This window comes from Melospiza melodia, chromosome 3 (genome assembly GCF_035770615.1).
Source record: "Melospiza melodia melodia isolate bMelMel2 chromosome 3, bMelMel2.pri, whole genome shotgun sequence".
Taxonomy (NCBI): domain Eukaryota; kingdom Metazoa; phylum Chordata; class Aves; order Passeriformes; family Passerellidae; genus Melospiza; species Melospiza melodia.
The window spans coordinates 84,463,065-84,487,971 of record NC_086196.1 but is presented as its reverse complement, the minus strand read 5'-3'; positions in this window follow the sequence as shown (position 1 = coordinate 84,487,971).

The following is a 24,907-nucleotide window of genomic DNA, read 5'->3' as shown; positions in this document are numbered from 1 at the left end:
ATCAAAAAGTTGGCAGGCGAGTTTTGTTTTCCAGGGAAAAGCGCCGTTGTTTGTGTTTGGGGGCCTGTGGCAGGGAGTGGCCGGCTGGCTCCTTAGAATCCACGATACGCAGGATGGTTCCCAGACTTGACGTGGCACCAGTGCCAAGTCGGGCTGGTTTGATAGTACCAAGTGCGTCCTGCAATCTGCCATCCAGAAGCGGGGCAGCTTACTTTTGTTTTCCAGGGAAACGGACCGAGGTATTTGTCTGGGGGCCTATGGCTGGGAGTGACCGGCTGGCTCCTGAAAAGCTACGATAGGCAGGATGGTGACCAGACCCATGGTGGCACCAGTGCCAAGTTGGGCTGGTTTGATAGTACCAAGTGGCTCCTGCAATCTGCCATCAAAAAGTTTTTAGGCGAGTTTTGTTTTCCAGGGAAAAGCGCCGTCGTTTGTGTTTGGGTGCCTGTGGCTGGGAGTGGCCAGCTGGCTAATTAGAATCCACGATATGCAGGATGGTTCCCAGACCAGTGGTGGCACCAGTGCCAAGTCGGGCTGGTTTGATAGTACCAAGTGGCTCCTGCAATCTGCCATCCAGAAGCGGGGCAGCTTACTTTTGTTTGCCAGGGAAACGGGCCGAGCTTTGTGTCTCGGGGCCTATGGCTGGGAGTGACCGGCTGGCTCCTGAAAAGCTACGATAGGCAGGATGGTGACCAGACCCATGGTGGCACCAGTGCCAAGTTGGGCTGGTTTGATAGTACCAAGTGGCTCCTGCAATCTGCCATCAAAAATTTGGCAGGCGAGTTTGTTATCCAGGGAAAAGCGCCGTTGTTTGTGCCTGGGGCCCTATGGCCTGGAGTGGACGGATGGCTAATTAGAATCCACGATACACAGGATGGTTCCCAGAACCATGGTGGCACCAGTGCCAACTTGGGCTGGTTTGATAGTACCAAGTGGTTCCTGCAATCTGCCATCCAGAAGCGGGGCAGCTTACTTTTGTTTGCCAGGGAAACGGGCCGAGGATTGTGTCTGGGGGCCTAAGCCTGGAAGTGACCGGCTGGCTCGTGAAAAGCTACGATAGGCAGGATGGTGACCAGACCCATGACGGCACCAGTGCCAAGTTGGGCTGGTTTGATAGTACCAAGTGGCTCCTGCAATCTGCCATCAAAAACTTGGCAGGCGAGTTTTGTTTTCCAGGGAAAAGCGCCGTTGTTTGTGTTTGGGGGCCTGTGGCTGGGAGTGGCCGGCTGGCTCCTTAGAATCCACGATACGCAGGATGGTTCCCAGACCAGAGGTGGCACCAGTGCCAAGTTGGGCTGGTTTGATTGTAACAAGTGCGTCCGGGAATCTGCCATCCAGAAGCGGGGCAGCTTACTTTTGTTTGCCAGGGAAACGGGCCGAGGTTTGTGTCTGGGGGCCTATGGCTGGGAGTGGCCGGCTGGCTCATGAAAAGCTACGATAGGCAGGATGGTGACCAGACCCATGGTGGCACCAGTGCCAAGTTGGGCTGGTTTATAGTACCAAGTGGCTCCTGCAATCTGCCATCAAAAAGTCGGCAAGCGAGTGTTGATTTCCAGGGAAAAGCGTCGTTGTTTGTGTTTGGGGGCCTGTGGCTGGGAGTGGCCGGCTGGCTCCTTAGAATCCACGATACGCAGCATGGTTCCCAGACCCAAGGTGGCACCAGTGCCAAGTCGGGCTGGCTTGATAATACCAAGTGGTTCCTGCAATCGGCCATCAAAATGTTCGCAGGCGAGTTTTGTTTTCCAGGGAAAAGCGCCGTTGTTTGTGCCTGGGGCCCTATGGCCTGGAGTGGACGGATGGCTAATTAGAATCCACGATACACAGGATGGTTCCCAGACCCATGGTGGCACCAGTGCCAAGTTGGGCTGGTTTGATAGTACCAAGTGGTTCCTGCAATCTGCCATCCAGAAGCGGGGCAGCTTACTTTTGTTTGCCAGGGAAACGGTCCGAGGTTTGTGTCTGGGGGCCTATGGCTGGGAGTGACCGGCTGGCTCCTGAAAAGCTACGATAGGCAGGATGGTGACCAGACCCATGGTGGCACCAGTGCCAAGTTGGGCTGGCTTGATAATACCAAGTGGTTCCTGATATCGGCCATCAAAAAGTTGGCAGGCGAGTTTTGTTTTCCAGGGAAAAGCGCCGTTGTTTGTGCCTGGGGCCCTATGGCCTGGAGTGGACGGATGGCTAATTAGAACCCACGAGACGCAGGATGGTTCCCAGACCTGAGGTGGCACCAGTGCCAAGTTGGGCTGGTTTGACGGTGCAAAGTGGCTCCTGCAATCTGCCATGCAGAAGCGGGGCAGCTTACTTTTGTTTGCCAGGGAAACGGGCCGAAATATTTGTCTGGGGGCCTCTGGCTGGGGGTGGCTGGCTGGCTCCTGAAAAGCTACGATAGGCAGGATGGTGACCAGACCCATGGTGGCACCAGTGCCAAGTTGGGCTGGTTTGATAGTACCAAGTGGCTCCTGCAATCTGCCATCAAAAACTTGGCAGGCGAGTTTTGTTTTCCAGGGAAAAGCGCCGTTGTTTGTGTTTGGGGGCCTGTGGCTGGGAGTGGCCGGCTGGCTCCTTAGAATCCACGATACGCAGCATGGTTCCCAGACCCAAGGTGGCACCAGTGCCAAGTCGGGCTGGCTTGATAATACCAAGTGGTTCCTGCAATCGGCCATCAAAAAGTTGGCAGGCGAGTTTTGTTTTCCAGGGAAAAGCGCCGTTGTTTGTGCCTGGGGCCCTATGGCCTGGAGTGGACGGATGGCTAATTAGAATCCACGATACAAAGGATGGTTCCCAGACCCATGGTGGCACCAGTGCCAAGTTGGGCTGGTTTGATAGTAACAAGTGGTTCCTGCAATCTGCCATCCAGAAGCGGGGCAGCTTACTTTTGTTTGCCAGGGAAACGGGCCGAGGTTTTTGTCTGGGGGCCTATGGCTGGGAGTGACCGGCTGGCTCGTGAAAAGCTACGATAGGCAGGATGGTGACCAGACCCATGACGGCACCAGTGCCAAGTTGGGCTGGTTTGATAGTACCAAGTGGCTCCTGCAATCTGCCATCACAAACTTGGCGGGCGAGTTTTGTTTTCCAGGGAAAAGCGCCGTTGTTTGTGTTTGGGGGCCTGTGGCTGGGAGTGGCCGGCTGGCTCCTTAGAATCCACGATACTCAGCATGGTTCCCAGATCAGAGGTGGAACCTGTGCCAAGTTGGGCTGGTTTGATAGTACCAAGTGCGTCCGGGAATCTGCCATCCAGAAGCGGGGCAGCTTACTTTTGTTTGCCAGGGAAACGGGCCGTGGGTTTTGTTTGGGGGCCTATGGCTGAGAGTGACCGGCTGGCTCCTGAAAAGTTACGATAGGCAGGATGGTGACCAGACCCATGGTGGCACCAGTGCCAAGTTGGGCTGGTTTGATAGTACCAAGTTGCTCCTGCAATCTGCCATCAAAAAGTTGGCAGGCGAGTTTTGTTTTCCAGGGAAAAGCGCCGTTGTTTGTGTTTGGGGGCCTGTGGCTGGGAGTGGCCGGCTGGCTCCTTAGAATCCACGATACGCAGGATGGTTCCCAGACTTGACGTGGCACCAGTGCCAAGTCGGGCTGGTTTGATAGTACCAAGTGCGTCCTGCAATCTGCCATCCAGAAGCGGGGCAGCTTACTTTTGTTTGCCAGGGAAACGGGCAGAGCTTTGTGTCTGGGGGCATATGGCTGAGAGTGGCCGTCTGGCCCCTGAAAATCCACGATAGGCAGGATGGTTCCCAGACCAGAGGTGGCACAAGTGCCAAGTCGGGCTGGTTTGATAGTACCAAGTGGCTCCTGCAATCTGCCATCAAAAAGTTGTCAGGCGAGTTTTGTTTTCCAGGGAAAAGCGCCGTCGTTTGTGTTTGGGTGCCTGTGGCTGGGAGTGGCCGGCTGGCTAATTAGAATCCACGATACGCAGGATGGTTCCCAGACCAGTGGTGGCACCAGTGCCAAGTCGGGCTGGTTTGATAGTACCAAGTGGCTCCTGCAATCAGCCATCCAGAAGCGGGGCAGCTTACTTTTGTTTGCCAGGGAAACGGGCCGAGCTTTGTGTCTGGGGGCCTATGGCTGGGAGTGACCGGCTGGCTCCTGAAAAGCTACGATAGGCAGGATGGTGACCAGACCCATGGTGGCACCAGTGCCAAGTTGGGCTGGTTTGATAGTACCAAGTGGCTCCTGCAATCTGCCATCAAAAAGTTGGCAGGCGAGTTTTGTTTTCCAGGGAAAAGCGCCGTTGTTTGTGTTTGGGGGCCTGTGGCTGGGAGTGGCCGGCTGGCTAATTAGAACCCACGATACGCAGGATGGTTCCCAGACCAGAGGTGGCAACAGTGACAAGTCGGGCCAGTTTGATGGTGCAAAGTGGCTCCTGCAATCTGCCATCCAGAAGCAGGGCTGCTTACTTTTGTTTGCCAGGGAAAGGAGCCGAGGTTTTTGTCTGGGGGCCTATGGCTGGGAGTGACCAGCTGGCTCCTGAAAAGGTACGATAGGCAGGATGGTTACCAGACCCATGGTGGCACCAGTGCCAAGTTGGGCTGATTTGATAGTACCAAGTGGCTCCTGCAATCTGCCATCAAAATGTTGGTAGGCGAGTTTTGTTTTCCAGGGAAAAGCGCCGTTGTTTGTGTTTGGGGGCCTGTGGGTGGGAGTGGCCGGATGGCTAATTAGAATCCACGATACGCAGGATGGTTCCCAGACCTAAAGTGGCACCAGTGACAAGTCGGGCCAGTTTGATGGTGCAAAGTTGCTACTGAAATCTGCCATCCAGAAAAGGGGCAGCTTACTTTTGTTTGCCAGGGAAACGGGCCAAGGTTTGTGTCTGGGGGCCTATGGCTGTGAGTGACCCGCTAGGTCCTTAAAAGCTACGAGAGGCATGATGGTGACCAGACCCATGGTGGCACCAGTGCCAAGTTGGGCTGGTTTGATAGTACCAAGTGGCTCCTGCAATCTGCCATCAAAAAGTCGGCAAGCGAGTGTTGATTTCCAGGGAAAAGCGCCGTTGTTTGTGTTTGGGGGCCTGTGGCAGGGAGTGGCCGGCTGGCTCCTTAGAATCCACGATACGCAGCATGGTTCCCAGACCCAAGGTGGCACCAGTGCCAAGTCGGGCTGGCTTGATAATACCAAGTGGTTCCTGCAATCGGCCATCAAAAAGTTGGCAGGCGAGTTTTGTTTTCCAGGGAAAAGCGCCGTTGTTTTTGTTTGGGGGCCTATGGGTGGGAGTGGCCGGCTGGCTCCTTAGAATCCACGAGACGCAGGATGGTTCCCAGACCTGAGGTGGCACCAGTGCCAAGTTGGGCTGGTTTGATAGTACCAAGTGCGTCCTGCAATCTGCCATCCAGAAGCGGGGTAGCTTACTTTTGTTTGCCAGGGAAACGGGCCGAGGTTTGTGTCTCGGGGCCTATGGCTGGGAGTGACCGGCTGGCTCCTGAAAAGCTACGATAGGCAGGATGGTGACCAGACCCATGGTGGCACCAGTGCCAAGTTGGGCTGGTTTGATAGTACCAAGTGGCTCCTGCAATCTGCCATCAAAAAGTTGGCAGGTGAGTTTTGTTTTCCAGGGAAAAGCGCCGTTGTTTGTGTTTGGGGGCCTGTGGTTGGGAGTGGCCAGCTGGCTCCTTAGAATCCACGATACGCAGGATGGTTCCCAGACCAGAGGTCGCAGCAGTGCCAAGTCGGGCTGGTTTGATGGTGCAAAGTGGCTCCTGCAATCTGCCATCCAGAAGCGGGGTAGCTTACTTTTGTTTGCCAGGGAAACGGGCCGAGGTTTGTGACTGGGGGCCTATGGCTGGGAGTGACCGGCTGGCGCCTGAAAAGCGACGATAGGCAGGATGGTGACCAGACCCATGGTGGTACCAGTGCCAAGTTGGGCTGGTTTGATAGTACCAAGTGGCTCCTGCAATCTGCCATCAAAAACTTGGCAGGCCAGTTTTGTTTTCCAGGGAAAAGCGCCGTTGTTTCTGTTTGGGGGCCTGTGGCTGGGAGTGGCCGGCTGCCTCCTTTGAACCCAGGATACGCAGGATGGTTCCCAGAGCCAAGGTTACGCCAGTGCCAAGTTCGGCTGGTTTGATAGTACCAAGTGGATCCTGCAAACTGCCATCCAGAAGCGGGACAGCTTAATTTTGTTTCCCAGGGAAACGGGCCGAGGTATTTGTCTGGGGGCCTATGGCTGGGCGTGACTGGCTGGCTACTGAAAAGCTACGATAGGCAGGATGGTTACCAGGCTCATGGTGGCCCCACTGCCAAGTCGGGCTGGTTTGATAATACTAAATAACTCCTGAAATCTGCCATCCAGACGCGGGGCAGCGGATTTCTGTTTGCTGGAGAAAAGTTCCGTGGTTTTTTTTTGGGGGTATATGGCTGGACGTGGCCGGCTGGCTCCTTAAAAATCTCGATACGCAGGATTGTTCCCTGACCCAAGGTGGCATGAGTGCCAAGTCGGGCTGTTTTCGTAGTACCAAGTGCGTCCTGCAATTTGCCATCCAGAAGAGGGGCAGTTGAGTTTTGTTTGCCAGAGAAAAGGACCGTGGTATATGTTTGGGGGCATATGGCTGAGAGTGGCCGGCTGGCCCCTGAAAATCCACGATAGGCAGGATGGTTCCCAGAACCAAGGTGGCACCAGTGCCATGTTGGCCTGGTTTGATAGTACCATGTGGCTCCTGCAATCTGCCATCCAGAAGCGGGGCTGCTTACTTTTGCTTGCCAGGGAAACGGGCCGAGATATTTGTCTGGGGGCCTATGGCTGGGAGTGACCGGCTGGCTCCTGAAAAGCTACGATAGGCAGGATGGTGACCAGACCCATGGTGGCACCAGTGCCAAGTTGGGCTGGTTTGATAGTACCAAGTGGCTCCTGCAATCTGCCATCAAAAACTTGGCAGGCCAGTTTTGTTTTCCAGGGAAAAGCGCCGTTGTTTCTGTTTGGGGGCCTGTGGCTGGGAGTGGCCGGCTGCCTCCTTTGAACCCAGGATACGCAGGATGGTTCCCAGAGCCAAGGTTACGCCAGTGCCAAGTTCGGCTGGTTTGATAGTACCAAGTGGATCCTGCAAACTGCCATCCAGAAGCGGGACAGCTTAATTTTGTTTCCCAGGGAAACGGGCCGAGGTATTTGTCTGGGGGCCTATGGCTGGGCGTGACTGGCTGGCTACTGAAAAGCTACGATAGGCAGGATGGTTACCAGGCTCATGGTGGCCCCACTGCCAAGTCGGGCTGGTTTGATAATACTAAATAACTCCTGAAATCTGCCATCCAGACGCGGGGCAGCGGATTTCTGTTTGCTGGAGAAAAGTTCCGTGGTTTTTTTTGGGGGTATATGGCTGGACGTGGCCGGCTGGCTCCTTAAAAATCTCGATACGCAGGATTGTTCCCTGACCCAAGGTGGCATGAGTGCCAAGTCGGGCTGTTTTCGTAGTACCAAGTGCGTCCTGCAATTTGCCATCCAGAAGAGGGGCAGTTGAGTTTTGTTTGTCAGAGAAAAGGGCCGTGGTATGTGTTTGGATCCATATGGCTGAGATTGGCCGGCTGGCCCCTGAAAATCCACGATAGGCAGGATGGTTCCCAGAGCCAAGGTGGCACCAGTGCCATGTTTGCCTGGTCTGATAGTACCATGTGCCTCCTGCAATCTGCCATCAAAATGTTGGCAGGCGAGTTTTGTTTTCCAGGGAAAAGCGCCGTATTTTGTGTTTGGGCGCCTGTGGCTCAGAGTGGCCGGGTGGCTGCTTAGAATCCACGATACGCAGGATGGTTCCCAGACCCAAGGTGGCACCAGTGCCAAGTCGGGCTGGTTTGACACTACCAAGTGGCTCCTGCAATCTGCCATCCAGAATCGGGGCAGCTTAATTTTGTTTGCCAGGGAAACGGTCCGAGGTTTGTGTCTGGGGGCCTATGGCTGGGAGTGACCGGCTGGCTCCTGAAATGCTACAATAGGCAGGATGGTTCCCAGACCCATAGTGGCACCAGTACCAAGTTGGGATGATTTGATAGTACCAAGTGGCTCCTGCAATCTGCCATCAAAAAGCTGGCAGGCGAGTTTTGTTTTCCAGGGAAAAGCGCCGTTGTTTGTGTTTGGGGGCCTGTGGCTGGGAGTGGCCGGCTGGCTCCTTAGAATCCACGATATGCAGGATTGTTCCCAGACCCAAGGTGGCACCAGTGCCAAGTCGGGCTGGTTTGATGGTGCAAAGTGGCTCCTGCAATCTGCCATCCAGACGCGGGGCAGCGGATTTTTGTTTCCAAGAGAAATGGTCCGTGGTTTGTTTTTGGGGGTATATGGCTCAGCGTGGCCGGCTGGCTCCTTAAAAAGCTCGATATGCAGGATGGTTCCCTGACACAAGGTGGGACCAGTGCCACGTCGGGCGGTTTTCGTAGTACAAAGTGCGTCCTAAAATTTGCCATCCAGAAGAGGGGCAGTTGAGTTTTGTTTGCCTGTGAAACGGGCCGTTGTTTTTGATTGGGGTCTGTGGCCGAGAGTGTTCGGCTGGCTCCTGACAACCCACAATACGCAGGATGGTTCCCAGACCCAAGGTGGCACCAGTGCCAAGTCGGGCTGGTTTGATAGTACCAAGTGGCTCCTGCAATCTGCCATCCAGAAGCGGTGCAGTTGAGTTTTGTTTGCCAGAGAAAAGGGCCGTGGGTTGTGTTTGGGGGCATATGGCTTGGAGTGGCCGGCTGTCTCATTAAAAAGATCGATACGCAGGATGGTTCCGAGACCCAAGGTGGCACCAGTGCCAAGTCGGGCTGTTTTTATAGTACCAAGTGCGTCCTGCAATTTGCCATCCAGAAGAGGGGCAGTGGAGTTTTGTTTGCCAGAGAATAGCGCCGTTGTTTGTGTTTGGGGGCTTGTGGCTGGGAGTGGCCGACTGGCGCCTTAGAATCTGTGTTACGCAGCATGGTTCCCAGACCAGAGGTGGCACCAGTTCCAAGTCGGGCTGGTTTGATAGTACCAAGGGGCTCCTGCAATCTGCCATCCAGAAGCGGGGCAGCTTACTTTTGTTTGCCAGGGAAACGGGCCGAGGTTTGTGACTGGGGACCTATGGCTGGGAGTGACCGGCTGGCTCCTGAAAAGCTACGATAGGCAGGATGGTGACCAGACCCATGGTGGCACCAGTGCCAAGTTGGGCTGGTTTGATAGTACCAAGTGGCTCCTGCAATCTGCCATCAAAAAGTTGGCAGGCGAGTTTTGTTTTCCAGGGAAAAGCGCCGTTGTTTGTGTTTGAGGGCCTGTGGCTGGGAGTGGCCGGCTGGCTCCTTAGAATCCACGATACGCAGGATGGTTCCCAGACCAGAGGTGGCACCTTTGCCAAGTTGGGCTGGTTTGATAGTACCAAGTGCGTCCTGCAATCTGCCATCCAGAAGCGGGGCAGCTTACTTTTGTTTGCCAGGGAAACGGGCCGAGGTTTGTGTCTGGGGGCCTATGGCTGGGAGTGACCTGCTAGGTCCTGAAAAGCTGCGATAGGCAGGATGGTGACCAGACCCATGGTGGCACCAGTGCCAAGTTGGGCTGGTTTGATAGTACCAAGTGGCTCCTGCAATCTGCCATCCAGAAGCGGGGTAGCTTACTTTTGTTTGCCAGGGAAACGGGCAGAGCTTTGTGTCTGGGGGCATATGGCTGAGAGTGGCCGTCTGGCCCCTGAAAATCCACGATAGGCAGGATGGTTCCCAGACCAGAGGTGGCACCAGTGCCAAGTCGGGCTGGTTTGATAGTACTAAATAGCACCTGCAATCTGCCATCAAAAAGTTGGCAGGCCAGTTTTGTTTTCCAAGGAAAAGCACCGTTGTTTGTGTTTGGGGGACTGTGGCTGGGAGTGGCCGGCTGGCTCCTTAGAACACACGATACGCAGGATGGTTCCCAGACCCAAGGTGGCACCAGTGCCACGTCGGGCTGGTTTGATGGTGAAAAGTGGCTCCTGCAATCTGCCATCCTGAAGCGGGGTAGCTTACTTTTGTGTGCCAGGGAAACGGGCCGAGGTTTATGAGTGGGGGCCTAGGGCTAGGAGTGACAGGCTGGCTCCTGAAAAGCTACAATAGGCAGGATGGTTCCCAGACCCAAGGTGGCACCAGTGCCAAGTTGGGCTGGTTTGATGGTACCAAGTGGCTCCTGCAATCTGCCATCAAAAAGTTGGCAGGCCAGTTTTGTTTTCCAGGGAAAAGCGCCGTTGTTTGTGTTTGGGGGACTGTGGCTGGGAGTGGCCAGGTGGCTCCTTAGAACACAAGATACGCAGGAGGGTTCCCAGACCAGAGGTGGCACCAGTGCCAAGTTGGGCTGGTTTGATAGTCCCAAGTGTCTCCTGCAATCTGCCATCCAGAAGCGGGGCAGCTTACTTTTGTTTGCCAGAGAAATAGGCCTAGGTTTTTGTTTGGGGGCCTGTGGCTAGGAGTGGCCGGCTGGCTCCTAAGAATCCACGATACGCAGGATGTTTACCAGACCCATGGTGGCACCAGTGCCAAGTTGGGCTGGTTTGATAGTACCATTGGCTCCTGCAAACTCCATCAAAAAGTTGGCAGGCGTGTTTTGTTTTCCAGGGAACAGCGCCGTTGATTTTGTTTGGGGGCCTGTGGCTGGGAGTGACCGGCTGGCTCCTGAAAAGCTACGATAGGCAGGATGGTGACCAGACCCATGGTGGCACCAGTGCCAAGTTGGGCTGGCTAGATAATACCAAGTGGTTCCTGAAATCGGCCATCAAAAAGTTGGCAGGCGAGTTTTGTTTTCCAGGGAAAAGCGCTGTTGTTTGTGCCTGGGGCCCTATGGCCTGGAGTGGACGGATGGCTAATTAGAATCCACGATTCACAGGATGGTTCCCAGATCAGAGGTGGAACCAGCGCCAAGTTGGGCTGGTTTGATAGTACCAAGTGCGTCCGGGAATCTGCCATCCAGAAGCGGGGCAGCTTACTTTTGTTTGCCAGGGAAACGGGCCGTGGGTTTTGTTTGGGGGCCTATGGCTGAGAGTGACCGGCTGGCTCCTGAAAAGTTACGATAGGCAGGATGGTGACCAGACCCATGGTGGCACCAGTGCCAAGTTGGGCTGGTTTGATAGTACCAAGTGGCTCCTGCAATCTGCCATCAAAAAGTTGGCAGGCGAGTTTTGTTTTCCAGGGAAAAGCGCCGTTGTTTGTGTTTGGGGGCCTGTGGCAGGGAGTGGCCGGCTGGCTCCTTAGAATCCACGATACGCAGGATGGTTCCCAGACTTGACGTGGCACCAGTGCCAAGTCGGGCTGGTTTGATAGTACCAAGTGCGTCCTGCAATCTGCCATCCAGAAGCGGGGCAGCTTACTTTTGTTTTCCAGGGAAACGGGCCGAGGTATTTGTCTGGGGGCCTATGGCTGGGAGTGACCGGCTGGCTCCTGAAAAGCTACGATAGGCAGGATGGTGACCAGACCCATGGTGGCACCAGTGCCAAGTTGGGCTGGTTTGATAGTACCAAGTGGCTCCTGCAATCTGCCATCAAAAAGTTGTCAGGCGAGTTTTGTTTTCCAGGGAAAAGCGCCGTCGTTTGTGTTTGGGTGCCTGTGGCTGGGAGTGGCCAGCTGGCTAATTAGAATCCACGATACGAAGGATGGTTCCCAGACCAGTGGTGGCACCAGTGCCAAGTCGGGCTGGTTTGATAGTACCAAGTGGCTCCTGCAATCTGCCATCCAGAAGCGGGGCAGCTTACTTTTGTTTGCCAGGGAAACGGGCCGAGGTTTGTGTCTCGGGGCCTATGGCTGGGAGTGACCGGCTGGCTCCTGAAAAGGTACGATAGGCAGGATGGTGACCAGACCCATGGTGGCACCAGTGCCAAGTTGGGCTGGTTTGATAGTACCAAGTGGCTCCTGCAATCTGCCATCAAAAATTTGGCAGGCGAGTTTGTTATCCAGGGAAAAGCGCCGTTGTTTGTGCCTGGGGCCCTATGGCCTGGAGTGGACCGATGGCTAATTAGAATCCACGATACACAGGATGGTTCCCAGACCCATGGTGGCACCAGTGCCAAGTTGGGCTGGTTTGATAGTACCAAGTGGTTCCTGCAATCTGCCATCCAGAAGCGGGGCAGCTTACTTTTGTTTGCCAGGGAAACGGTCCGAGGATTGTGTCTGGGGGCCTAAGCCTGGAAGTGACCGGCTGGCTCGTGAAAAGCTACGATAGGCAGGATGGTGACCAGACCCATGACGGCACCAGTACCAAGTTGGGCTGGTTTGATAGTACCAAGTGGCTCCTGCAATCTGCCATCAAAAACTTGGCAGGCGAGTTTTGTTTTCCAGGGAAAAGCGCCGTTGTTTGTGTTTGGGGGCCTGTGGCTGGGAGTGGCCGGCTGGCTCCTTAGAATCCACGATACGCAGGATGGTTCCCAGACCAGAGGTGGCACCAGTGCCAAGTTGGGCTGGTTTGATTGTAACAAGTGCGTCCGGGAATCTGCCATCCAGAAGCGGGGCAGCTTACTTTTGTTTGCCAGGGAAACGGGCCGAGGTTTGTGTCTGGGGGCCTATGGCTGGGAGTGGCCGGCTGGCTCATGAAAAGCTACGATAGGCAGGATGGTGACCAGACCCATGGTGGCACCAGTGCCAAGTTGGGCTGGTTTGATAGTACCAAGTGGCTCCTGCAATCTGCCATCAAAAAGTCGGCAAGCGAGTGTTGATTTCCAGGGAAAAGCGTCGTTGTTTGTGTTTGGGGGCCTGTGGCTGGGAGTGGCCGGCTGGCTCCTTAGAATCCACGATACGCAGCATGGTTCCCAGACCCAAGGTGGCACCAGTGCCAAGTCGGGCTGGCTTGATAATACCAAGTGGTTCCTGCAATCGGCCATCAAAATGTTCGCAGGCGAGTTTTGTTTTCCAGGGAAAAGCGCCGTTGTTTGTGCCTGGGGCCCTATGGCCTGGAGTGGACGGATGGCTAATTAGAATCCACGATACACAGGATGGTTCCCAGACCCATGGTGGCACCAGTGCCAAGTCGGGCTGGTTTGATAGTACCAAGTGGTTCCTGCAATCTGCCATCCAGAAGCGGGGCAGCTTACTTTTGTTTGCCAGGGAAACGGTCCGAGGTTTGTGTCTGGGGGCCTATGGCTGGGAGTGACCGGCTGGCTCCTGAAAAGCTACGATAGGCAGGATGGTGACCAGACCCATGGTGGCACCAGTGCCAAGTTGGGCTGGCTTGATAATACCAAGTGGTTCCTGCAATCGGCCATCAAAATGTTGGCAGGCGAGTTTTGTTTTCCAGGGAAAAGCGCCGTTGTTTGTGCCTGGGGCCCTATGGCCTGGAGTGGACGGATGGCTAATTAGAACCCACGAGACGCAGGATGGTTCCCAGACCTGAGGTGGCACCAGTGCCAAGTTGGGCTGGTTTGACGGTGCAAAGTGGCTCCTGCAATCTGCCATGCAGAAGCGGGGCAGCTTACTTTTGTTTGCCAGGGAAACGGGCCGAAATATTTGTCTGGGGGCCTCTGGCTGGGGGTGGCTGGCTGGCTCCTGAAAAGCTACGATAGGCAGGATGGTGACCAGACCCATGGTGGCACCAGTGCCAAGTTGGGCTGGTTTGATAGTACCAAGTTGCTCCTGCAATCTGCCATCAAAAAGTTGGCAGGCGAGTTTTGTTTTCCAGGGAAAAGCGCCGTTGTTTGTGTTTGGGGGCCTGTGGCTGGGAGTGGCCGGCTGGCTCCTTAGAATCCACGATACGCAGGATGGTTCCCAGACTTGACGTGGCACCAGTGCCAAGTCGGGCTGGTTTGATAGTACCAAGTGCGTCCTGCAATCTGCCATCCAGAAGCGGGGCAGCTTACTTTTGTTTGCCAGGGAAACGGGCAGAGCTTTGTGTCTGGGGGCATATGGCTGAGAGTGGCCGTCTGGCCCCTGAAAATCCACGATAGGCAGGATGGTTCCCAGACCAGAGGTGGCACCAGTGCCAAGTCGGGCTGGTTTGATAGTACCAAGTGGCTCCTGCAATCTGCCATCAAAAAGTTGTCAGGCGAGTTTTGTTTTCCAGGGAAAAGCGCCGTCGTTTGTGTTTGGGTGCCTGTGGCTGGGAGTGGCCGGCTGGCTAATTAGAATCCACGATACGCAGGATGGTTCCCAGACCAGTGGTGGCACCAGTGCCAAGTCGGGCTGGTTTGATAGTACCAAGTGGCTCCTGCAATCAGCCATCCAGAAGCGGGGCAGCTTACTTTTGTTTGCCAGGGAAACGGGCCGAGCTTTGTGTCTGGGGGCCTATGGCTGGGAGTGACCGGCTGGCTCCTGAAAAGCTACGATAGGCAGGATGGTGACCAGACCCATGGTGGCACCAGTGCCAAGTTGGGCTGGTTTGATAGTACCAAGTGGCTCCTGCAATCTGCCATCAAAAAGTTGTCAGGCGAGTTTTGTTTTCCAGGGAAAAGCGCCGTTGTTTGTGTTTGGGGGCCTGTGGCTGGGAGTGGCCGGCTGGCTAATTAGAACCCACGATACGCAGGATGGTTCCCAGACCAGAGGTGGCAACAGTGACAAGTCGGGCCAGTTTGATGGTGCAAAGTGGCTCCTGCAATCTGCCATCCAGAAGCAGGGCTGCTTACTTTTGTTTGCCAGGGAAAGGAGCCGAGGTTTTTGTCTGGGGGCCTATGGCTGGGAGTGACCAGCTGGCTCCTGAAAAGGTACGATAGGCAGGATGGTTACCAGACCCATGGTGGCACCAGTGCCAAGTTGGGCTGATTTGATAGTACCAAGTGGCTCCTGCAATCTGCCATCAAAATGTTGGTAGGCGAGTTTTGTTTTCCAGGGAAAAGCGCCGTTGTTTGTGTTTGGGGGCCTGTGGGTGGGAGTGGCCGGATGGCTAATTAGAATCCACGATACGCAGGATGGTTCCCAGACCTAAAGTGGCACCAGTGACAAGTCGGGCCAGTTTGATGGTGCAAAGTTGCTACTGAAATCTGCCATCCAGAAACGGGGCAGCTTACTTTTGTTTGCCAGGGAAACGGGCCAAGGTTTGTGTCTGGGCGCCTATGGCTGTGAGTGACCCGCTAGGTCCTTAAAAGCTACGAGAGGCATGATGGTGACCAGACCCATGGTGGCACCAGTGCCAAGTTGGGCTGGTTTGATAGTACCAAGTGGCTCCTGCAATCTGCCATCAAAAAGTCGGCAAGCGAGTGTTGATTTCCAGGGAAAAGCGCCGTTGTTTGTGTTTGGGGGCCTGTGGCAGGGAGTGGCCGGCTGGCTCCTTAGAATCCACGATACGCAGCATGGTTCCCAGACCCAAGGTGGCACCAGTGCCAAGTCGGGCTGGCTTGATAATACCAAGTGGTTCCTGCAATCGGCCATCAAAAAGTTGGCAGGCGAGTTTTGTTTTCCAGGGAAAAGCGCCGTTGTTTTTGTTTGGGGGCCTATGGGTGGGAGTGGCCGGCTGGCTCCTTAGAATCCACGAGACGCAGGATGGTTCCCAGACCTGAGGTGGCACCAGTGCCAAGTTGGGCTGGTTTGATAGTACCAAGTGCGTCCTGCAATCTGCCATCCAGAAGCGGGGTAGCTTACTTTTGTTTGCCAGGGAAACGGGCCGAGGTTTGTGTCTCGGGGCCTATGGCTGGGAGTGACCGGCTGGCTCCTGAAAAGCTACGATAGGCAGGATGGTGACCAGACCCATGGTGGCACCAGTGCCAAGTTGGGCTGGTTTGATAGTACCAAGTGGCTCCTGCAATCTGCCATCAAAAAGTTGGCAGGTGAGTTTTGTTTTCCAGGGAAAAGCGCCGTTGTTTGTGTTTGGGGGCCTGTGGTTGGGAGTGGCCAGCTGGCTCCTTAGAATCCACGATACGCAGGATGGTTCCCAGACCAGAGGTCGCAGCAGTGCCAAGTCGGGCTGGTTTGATGGTGCAAAGTGGCTCCTGCAATCTGCCATCCAGAAGCGGGGTAGCTTACTTTTGTTTGCCAGGGAAACGGGCCGAGGTTTGTGACTGGGGGCCTATGGCTGGGAGTGACCGGCTGGCGCCTGAAAAGCTACGATAGGCAGGATGGTGACCAGACCCATGGTGGCACCAGTGCCAAGTTGGGCTGGTTTGATAGTACCAAGTGGCTCCTGCAATCTGCCATCAAAAACTTGGCAGGCCAGTTTTGTTTTCCAGGGAAAAGCGCCGTTGTTTCTGTTTGGGGGCCTGTGGCTGGGAGTGGCCGGCTGCCTCCTTTGAACCCAGGATACGCAGGATGGTTCCCAGAGCCAAGGTTACGCCAGTGCCAAGTTCGGCTGGTTTGATAGTACCAAGTGGATCCTGCAAACTGCCATCCAGAAGCGGGACAGCTTAATTTTGTTTCCCAGGGAAACGGGCCGAGGTATTTGTCTGGGGGCCTATGGCTGGGCGTGACTGGCTGGCTACTGAAAAGCTACGATAGGCAGGATGGTTACCAGGCTCATGGTGGCCCCACTGCCAAGTCGGGCTGGTTTGATAATACTAAATAACTCCTGAAATCTGCCATCCAGACGCGGGGCAGCGGATTTCTGTTTGCTGGAGAAAAGTTCCGTGGTTTTTTTTGGGGGGTATATGGCTGGACGTGGCCGGCTGGCTCCTTAAAAATCTCGATACGCAGGATTGTTCCCTGACCCAAGGTGGCATGAGTGCCAAGTCGGGCTGTTTTCGTAGTACCAAGTGCGTCCTGCAATTTGCCATCCAGAAGAGGGGCAGTTGAGTTTTGTTTGCCAGAGAAAAGGACCGTGGTATATGTTTGGGGGCATATGGCTGAGAGTGGCCGGCTGGCCCCTGAAAATCCACGATAGGCAGGATGGTTCCCAGAACCAAGGTGGCACCAGTGCCATGTTGGCCTGGTTTGATAGTACCATGTGGCTCCTGCAATCTGCCATCCAGAAGCGGGGCTGCTTACTTTTGCTTGCCAGGGAAACGGGCCGAGATATTTGTCTGGGAGCCTATGGCTGGGAGTGACCGGCTGGCTCCTGAAAAGCTACGATAGGCAGGATGGTGACCAGACCCATGGTGGCACCAGTGCCAAGTTGGGCTGGTTTGATAGTACCAAGTGGCTCCTGCAATCTGCCATCAAAAACTTGGCAGGCCAGTTTTGTTTTCCAGGGAAAAGCGCCGTTGTTTCTGTTTGGGGGCCTGTGGCTGGGAGTGGCCGGCTGCCTCCTTTGAACCCAGGATACGCAGGATGGTTCCCAGAGCCAAGGTTACGCCAGTGCCAAGTTCGGCTGGTTTGATAGTACCAAGTGGATCCTGCAAACTGCCATCCAGAAGCGGGACAGCTTAATTTTGTTTCCCAGGGAAACGGGCCGAGGTATTTGTCTGGGGGCCTATGGCTGGGCGTGACTGGCTGGCTACTGAAAAGCTACGATAGGCAGGATGGTTACCAGGCTCATGGTGGCCCCACTGCCAAGTCGGGCTGGTTTGATAATACTAAATAACTCCTGAAATCTGCCATCCAGACGCGGGGCAGCGGATTTCTGTTTGCTGGAGAAAAGTTCCGTGGTTTTTTTTTGGGGGTATATGGCTGGACGTGGCCGGCTGGCTCCTTAAAAATCTCGATACGCAGGATTGTTCCCTGACCCAAGGTGGCATGAGTGCCAAGTCGGGCTGTTTTCGTAGTACCAAGTGCGTCCTGCAATTTGCCATCCAGAAGAGGGGCAGTTGAGTTTTGTTTGCCAGAGAAAAGGACCGTGGTATATGTTTGGGGGCATATGGCTGAGAGTGGCCGTCTGGCCCCTGAAAATCCACGATAGGCAGGATGGTTCCCAGAACCAAGGTGGCACCAGTGCCATGTTGGCCTGGTTTGATAGTACCATGTGGCTCCTGCAATCTGCCATCCAGAAGCGGGGCTGCTTACTTTTGCTTGCCAGGGAAACGGGCCGAGATATTTGTCTGGGGGCCTATGGCTGGGAGTGACCGGCTGGCTCCTGAAAAGCTACGATAGGCAGGATGGTGACCAGACCCATGGTGGCACCAGTGCCAAGTTGGGCTGGTTTGATAGTACCAAGTGGCTCCTGCAATCTGCCATCCAAAAGTTGTCAGGCGAGTTTTGTTTTCCAGGGAAAAGCGCCGTTGTTCTTGTTTAGAGGCCTGTGGCTGGGAGTGGCCGGCTGCCTCCTTTGAACCCAGGATACGCAGGATGGTTCCCAGAGCCAAGGTGGCACCAGTGCCAAGTCGGGCTGGTTTGACACTACCAAGTGGCTCCTGCAATCTGCCATCCAGAATCGGGGCAGCTTAATTTTGTTTGCCAGGGAAACGGTCCGAGGTTTGTGTCTGGGGGCCTATGGCTGGGAGTGACCGGCTGGCTCCTGAAATGCTACAATAGGCAGGATGGTTCCCAGACCCATAGTGGCACCAGTACCAAGTTGGGATGATTTGATAGTACCAAGTGGCTCCTGCAATCTGCCATCAAAAAGCTGGCAGGCGAGTTTTGTTTTCCAGGGAAAAGCGCCGTTGTTTGTGTTTGGGGGCCTGTGGCTGGGAGTGGCCGGCTGGCTCCTTAGAATCCACGATATGCAGGATTGTTCCCAGACCCAAGGTGGCACCAGTGCCAAGTCGGGCTGGTTTGATGGTGCAAAGTGGCTCCTGCAATCTGCCATCCAGACGCGGGGCAGCGGATTTTTGTTTCCATGAGAAATGGTCCGTGGTTTGTTTTTGGGGGTATATGGCTCAGCGTGGCCGGCTGGCTCCTTAAAAAGCTCGATATGCAGGATGGTTCCCTGACACAAGGTGGCACCAGTGCCACGTCGGGCGGTTTTCGTAGTACAAAGTGCGTCCTAAAATTTGCCATCCAGAAGAGGGGCAGTTGAGTTTTGTTTGCCTGTGAAACGGGCCGTTGTTTTTGATTGGGGTCTGTGGCCGAGAGTGTTCGGCTGGCTCCTGACAACCCACAATACGCAGGATGGTTCCCAGACCCAAGGTGGCACCAGTGCCAAGTCGGGCTGGTTTGATAGTACCAAGTGGCTCCTGCAATCTGCCATCCAGAAGCGGTGCAGTTGAGTTTTGTTTGCCAGAGAAAAGGGCCGTGGGTTGTGTTTGGGGGCATATGGCTTGGAGTGGCCGGCTGTCTCATTAAAAAGATCGATACGCAGGATGGTTCCGAGACCCAAGGTGGCACCAGTGCCAAGTCGGGCTGTTTTTATAGTACCAAGTGCGTCCTGCAATTTGCCATCCAGAAGAGGGGCAGTGGAGTTTTGTTTGCCAGAGAATAGCGCCGTTGTTTGTGTTTGGGGGCTTGTGGCTGGGAGTGGCCGACTGGCGCCTTAGAATCTGTGTTACGCAGCATGGTTCCCAGACCAGAGGTGGCACCAGTTCCAAGTCGGGCTGGTTTGATAGTACCAAGGGGCTCCTGCAATCTGCCATCCAGAAGCGGGGCAGCTTACTTTTGTTTGCCAGGGAAACGGGCCGAGGTTTGTGACTGGGGACCTATGGCTGGGAGTGACCGGCTGGCTCCTGAAAAGCTACGATAGGCAGGATGGTGACCAGACCCATGGTGGCACCAGTGCCAAGTTGGGCTGGTTTGATAGTACCAAGTGGCTCCTGCAATCTGCCATCAAAAAGTTGGCAGGCGAGTTTTGTTTTCCAGGGAAAAGCGCCGTTGTTTGTGTTTGAGGGCCTGTGGCTGGGAGTGGCCGGCTGGCTCCTTAGAATCCACGATACGCAGGATGGTTCCCAGACCAGAGGTGGCACCTTTGCCAAGTTGGGCTGGTTTGATAGTACCAAGTGCGTCCTGCAATCTGCCATCCAGAAGCGGGGCAGCTTACTTTTGTTTGCCAGGGAAACGGGCCGAGGTTTGTGTCTGGGGGCCTATGGCTGGGAGTGACCTGCTAGGTCCTGAAAAGCTGCGATAGGCAGGATGGTGACCAGACCCATGGTGGAACCAGTGCCAAGTTGGGCTGGTTTGATAGTACCAAGTGGCTCCTGCAATCTGCCATCCAGAAGCGGGGCAGCTTACTTTTGTTTGCCAGGGAAACGGGCAGAGCTTTGTGTCTGGGGGCATATGGCTGAGAGTGGCCGTCTGGCCCCTGAAAATCCACGATAGGCAGGATGGTTCCCAGACCAGAGGTGGCACCAGTGCCAAGTCGGGCTGGTTTGATAGTACTAAATAGCACCTGCAATCTGCCATCAAAAAGTTGGCAGGCCAGTTTTGTTTTCCAAGGAAAAGCACCGTTGTTTGTGTTTGGGGGACTGTGGCTGGGAGTGGCCGGCTGGCTCCTTAGAACACACGATACGCAGGATGGTTCCCAGACCCAAGGTGGCACCAGCGCCACGTCGGGCTGGTTTGATGGTGAAAAGTGGCTCCTGCAATCTGCCATCCTGAAGCGGGGTAGCTTACTTTTGTGTGCCAGGGAAACGGGCCGAGGTTTATGACTGGGGGCCTAGGGCTAGGAGTGACAGGCTGGCTCCTGAAAAGCTACAATAGGCAGGATGGTTCCCAGACCCAAGGTGGCACCAGTGCCAAGTTGGGCTGGTTTGATGGTACCAAGTGGCTCCTGCAATCTGCCATCAAAAAGTTGGCAGGCCAGTTTTGTTTTCCAGGGAAAAGCGCCGTTGTTTGTGTTTGGGGGACTGTGGCTGGGAGTGGCCAGGTGGCTCCTTAGAACACAAGATACGCAGGATGTTTCCCAGACCAGAGGTGGCACCAGTGCCAAGTTGGGCTGGTTTGATAGTCCCAAGTGTCTCCTGCAATCTGCCATCCAGAAGCGGGGCAGCTTACTTTTGTTTGCCAGAGAAATAGGCCTAGGTTTTTGTTTGGGGGCCTGTGGCTAGGAGTGGCCGGCTGGCTCCTAAGAATCCACGATACGCAGGATGTTTACATGACCCATGGTGGCACCAGTGCCAAGTTGGGCTGGTTTGATAGTACCATTGGCTCCTGCAAACTCCATCAAAAAGTTGGCAGGCGTGTTTTGTTTTCCAGGGAACAGCGCCGTTGATTTTGTTTGGGGGCCTGTGGCTGGGAGTGGCCGGCTGGCTCCTTAGAGACCACGATACGCAGGATGGTTCCCAGACCCAAGGTGGCACCAGTGCCAAGTCGGGCTGGTTTGATAGTACCAAGTGGCTCCTGCAATCTGCCATCCAGAAGTGAGGAAGCTAAGTTTTGTTTGCCAGAAAAAAGGGCCGTGGTTTTTGTTGGGGGCCTGTGGCTGGGAGTAGCCGGCTGGCTCCTTAGAATCCACGATACGCAGGATGGTTCCCAGACCCATGGTGGCACCAGTGCCAAGTTGGGCTGGTTTGATAGTACCAAGTGGTTCCTGCAATCTGCCATCCAGAAGCGGGGCAGCTTACTTTTGTTTGCCAGGGAAACGGTCCGAGGATTGTGTCTGGGGGCCTAAGCCTGGAAGTGACCGGCTGGCTCGTGAAAAGCTACGATAGGCAGGATGGTGACCAGACCCATGACGGCACCAGTACCAAGTTGGGCTGGTTTGATAGTACCAAGTGGCTCCTGCAATCTGCCATCAAAAACTTGGCAGGCGAGTTTTGTTTTCCAGGGAAAAGCGCCGTTGTTTGTGTTTGGGGGCCTGTGGCTGGGAGTGGCCGGCTGGCTCCTTAGAATCCACGATACGCAGGATGGTTCCCAGACCAGAGGTGGCACCAGTGCCAAGTTGGGCTGGTTTGATTGTAACAAGTGCGTCCGGGAATCTGCCATCCAGAAGCGGGGCAGCTTACTTTTGTTTGCCAGGGAAACGGGCCGAGGTTTGTGTCTGGGGGCCTATGGCTGGGAGTGGCCGGCTGGCTCATGAAAAGCTACGATAGGCAGGATGGTGACCAGACCCATGGTGGCACCAGTGCCAAGTTGGGCTGGTTTGATAGTACCAAGTGGCTCCTGCAATCTGCCATCAAAAAGTCGGCAAGCGAGTGTTGATTTCCAGGGAAAAGCGTCGTTGTTTGTGTTTGGGGGCCTGTGGCTGGGAGTGGCCGGCTGGCTCCTTAGAATCCACGATACGCAGCATGGTTCCCAGACCCAAGGTGGCACCAGTGCCAAGTCGGGCTGGCTTGATAATACCAAGTGGTTCCTGCAATCGGCCATCAAAATGTTCGCAGGCGAGTTTTGTTTTCCAGGGAAAAGCGCCGTTGTTTGTGCCTGGGGCCCTATGGCCTGGAGTGGACGGATGGCTAATTAGAATCCACGATACACAGGATGGTTCCCAGACCCATGGTGGCACCAGTGCCAAGTCGGGCTGGTTTGATAGTACCAAGTGGTTCCTGCAATCTGCCATCCAGAAGCGGGGCAGCTTACTTTTGTTTGCCAGGGAAACGGTCCGAGGTTTGTGTCTGGGGGCCTATGGCTGGGAGTGACCGGCTGGCTCCTGAAAAGCTACGATAGGCAGGATGGTGACCAGACCCATGGTGGCACCAGTGCCAAGTTGGGCTGGCTTGATAATACCAAGTGGTTCCTGCAATCGGCCATCAAAATGTTGGCAGGCGAGTTTTGTTTTCCAGGGAAAAGCGCCGTTGTTTGTGCCTGGGGCCCTATGGCCTGGAGTGGACGGATGGCTAATTAGAACCCACGAGACGCAGGATGGTTCCCAGACCTGAGGTGGCACCAGTGCCAAGTTGGGCTGGTTTGACGGTGCAAAGTGGCTCCTGCAATCTGCCATGCAGAAGCGGGGCAGCTTACTTTTGTTTGCCAGGGAAACGGGCCGAAATATTTGTCTGGGGGCCTCTGGCTGGGGGTGGCTGGCTGGCTCCTGAAAAGCTACGATAGGCAGGATGGTGACCAGACCCATGGTGGCACCAGTGCCAAGTTGGGCTGGTTTGATAGTACCAAGTTGCTCCTGCAATCTGCCATCAAAAAGTTGGCAGGCGAGTTTTGTTTTCCAGGGAAAAGCGCCGTTGTTTGTGTTTGGGGGCCTGTGGCTGGGAGTGGCCGGCTGGCTCCTTAGAATCCACGATACGCAGGATGGTTCCCAGACTTGACGTGGCACCAGTGCCAAGTCGGGCTGGTTTGATAGTACCAAGTGCGTCCTGCAATCTGCCATCCAGAAGCGGGGCAGCTTACTTTTGTTTGCCAGGGAAACGGGCAGAGCTTTGTGTCTGGGGGCATATGGCTGAGAGTGGCCGTCTGGCCCCTGAAAATCCACGATAGGCAGGATGGTTCCCAGACCAGAGGTGGCACCAGTGCCAAGTCGGGCTGGTTTGATAGTACCAAGTGGCTCCTGCAATCTGCCATCAAAAAGTTGTCAGGCGAGTTTTGTTTTCCAGGGAAAAGCGCCGTCGTTTGTGTTTGGGTGCCTGTGGCTGGGAGTGGCCGGCTGGCTAATTAGAATCCACGATACGCAGGATGGTTCCCAGACCAGTGGTGGCACCAGTGCCAAGTCGGGCTGGTTTGATAGTACCAAGTGGCTCCTGCAATCAGCCATCCAGAAGCGGGGCAGCTTACTTTTGTTTGCCAGGGAAACGGGCCGAGCTTTGTGTCTGGGGGCCTATGGCTGGGAGTGACCGGCTGGCTCCTGAAAAGCTACGATAGGCAGGATGGTGACCAGACCCATGGTGGCACCAGTGCCAAGTTGGGCTGGTTTGATAGTACCAAGTGGCTCCTGCAATCTGCCATCAAAAAGTTGTCAGGCGAGTTTTGTTTTCCAGGGAAAAGCGCCGTTGTTTGTGTTTGGGGGCCTGTGGCTGGGAGTGGCCGGCTGGCTAATTAGAACCCACGATACGCAGGATGGTTCCCAGACCAGAGGTGGCAACAGTGACAAGTCGGGCCAGTTTGATGGTGCAAAGTGGCTCCTGCAATCTGCCATCCAGAAGCAGGGCTGCTTACTTTTGTTTGCCAGGGAAAGGAGCCGAGGTTTTTGTCTGGGGGCCTATGGCTGGGAGTGACCAGCTGGCTCCTGAAAAGGTACGATAGGCAGGATGGTTACCAGACCCATGGTGGCACCAGTGCCAAGTTGGGCTGATTTGATAGTACCAAGTGGCTCCTGCAATCTGCCATCAAAATGTTGGTAGGCGAGTTTTGTTTTCCAGGGAAAAGCGCCGTTGTTTGTGTTTGGGGGCCTGTGGGTGGGAGTGGCCGGATGGCTAATTAGAATCCACGATACGCAGGATGGTTCCCAGACCTAAAGTGGCACCAGTGACAAGTCGGGCCAGTTTGATGGTGCAAAGTTGCTACTGAAATCTGCCATCCAGAAACGGGGCAGCTTACTTTTGTTTGCCAGGGAAACGGGCCAAGGTTTGTGTCTGGGGGCCTATGGCTGTGAGTGACCCGCTAGGTCCTTAAAAGCTACGAGAGGCATGATGGTGACCAGACCCATGGTGGCACCAGTGCCAAGTTGGGCTGGTTTGATAGTACCAAGTGGCTCCTGCAATCTGCCATCAAAAAGTCGGCAAGCGAGTGTTGATTTCCAGGGAAAAGCGCCGTTGTTTGTGTTTGGGGGCCTGTGGCAGGGAGTGGCCGGCTGGCTCCTTAGAATCCACGATACGCAGCATGGTTCCCAGACCCAAGGTGGCACCAGTGCCAAGTCGGGCTGGCTTGATAATACCAAGTGGTTCCTGCAATCGGCCATCAAAAAGTTGGCAGGCGAGTTTTGTTTTCCAGGGAAAAGCGCCGTTGTTTTTGTTTGGGGGCCTATGGGTGGGAGTGGCCGGCTGGCTCCTTAGAATCCACGAGACGCAGGATGGTTCCCAGACCTGAGGTGGCACCAGTGCCAAGTTGGGCTGGTTTGATAGTACCAAGTGCGTCCTGCAATCTGCCATCCAGAAGCGGGGTAGCTTACTTTTGTTTGCCAGGGAAACGGGCCGAGGTTTGTGTCTCGGGGCCTATGGCTGGGAGTGACCGGCTGGCTCCTGAAAAGCTACGATAGGCAGGATGGTGACCAGACCCATGGTGGCACCAGTGCCAAGTTGGGCTGGTTTGATAGTACCAAGTGGCTCCTGCAATCTGCCATCAAAAAGTTGGCAGGTGAGTTTTGTTTTCCAGGGAAAAGCGCCGTTGTTTGTGTTTGGGGGCCTGTGGTTGGGAGTGGCCAGCTGGCTCCTTAGAATCCACGATACGCAGGATGGTTCCCAGACCAGAGGTCGCAGCAGTGCCA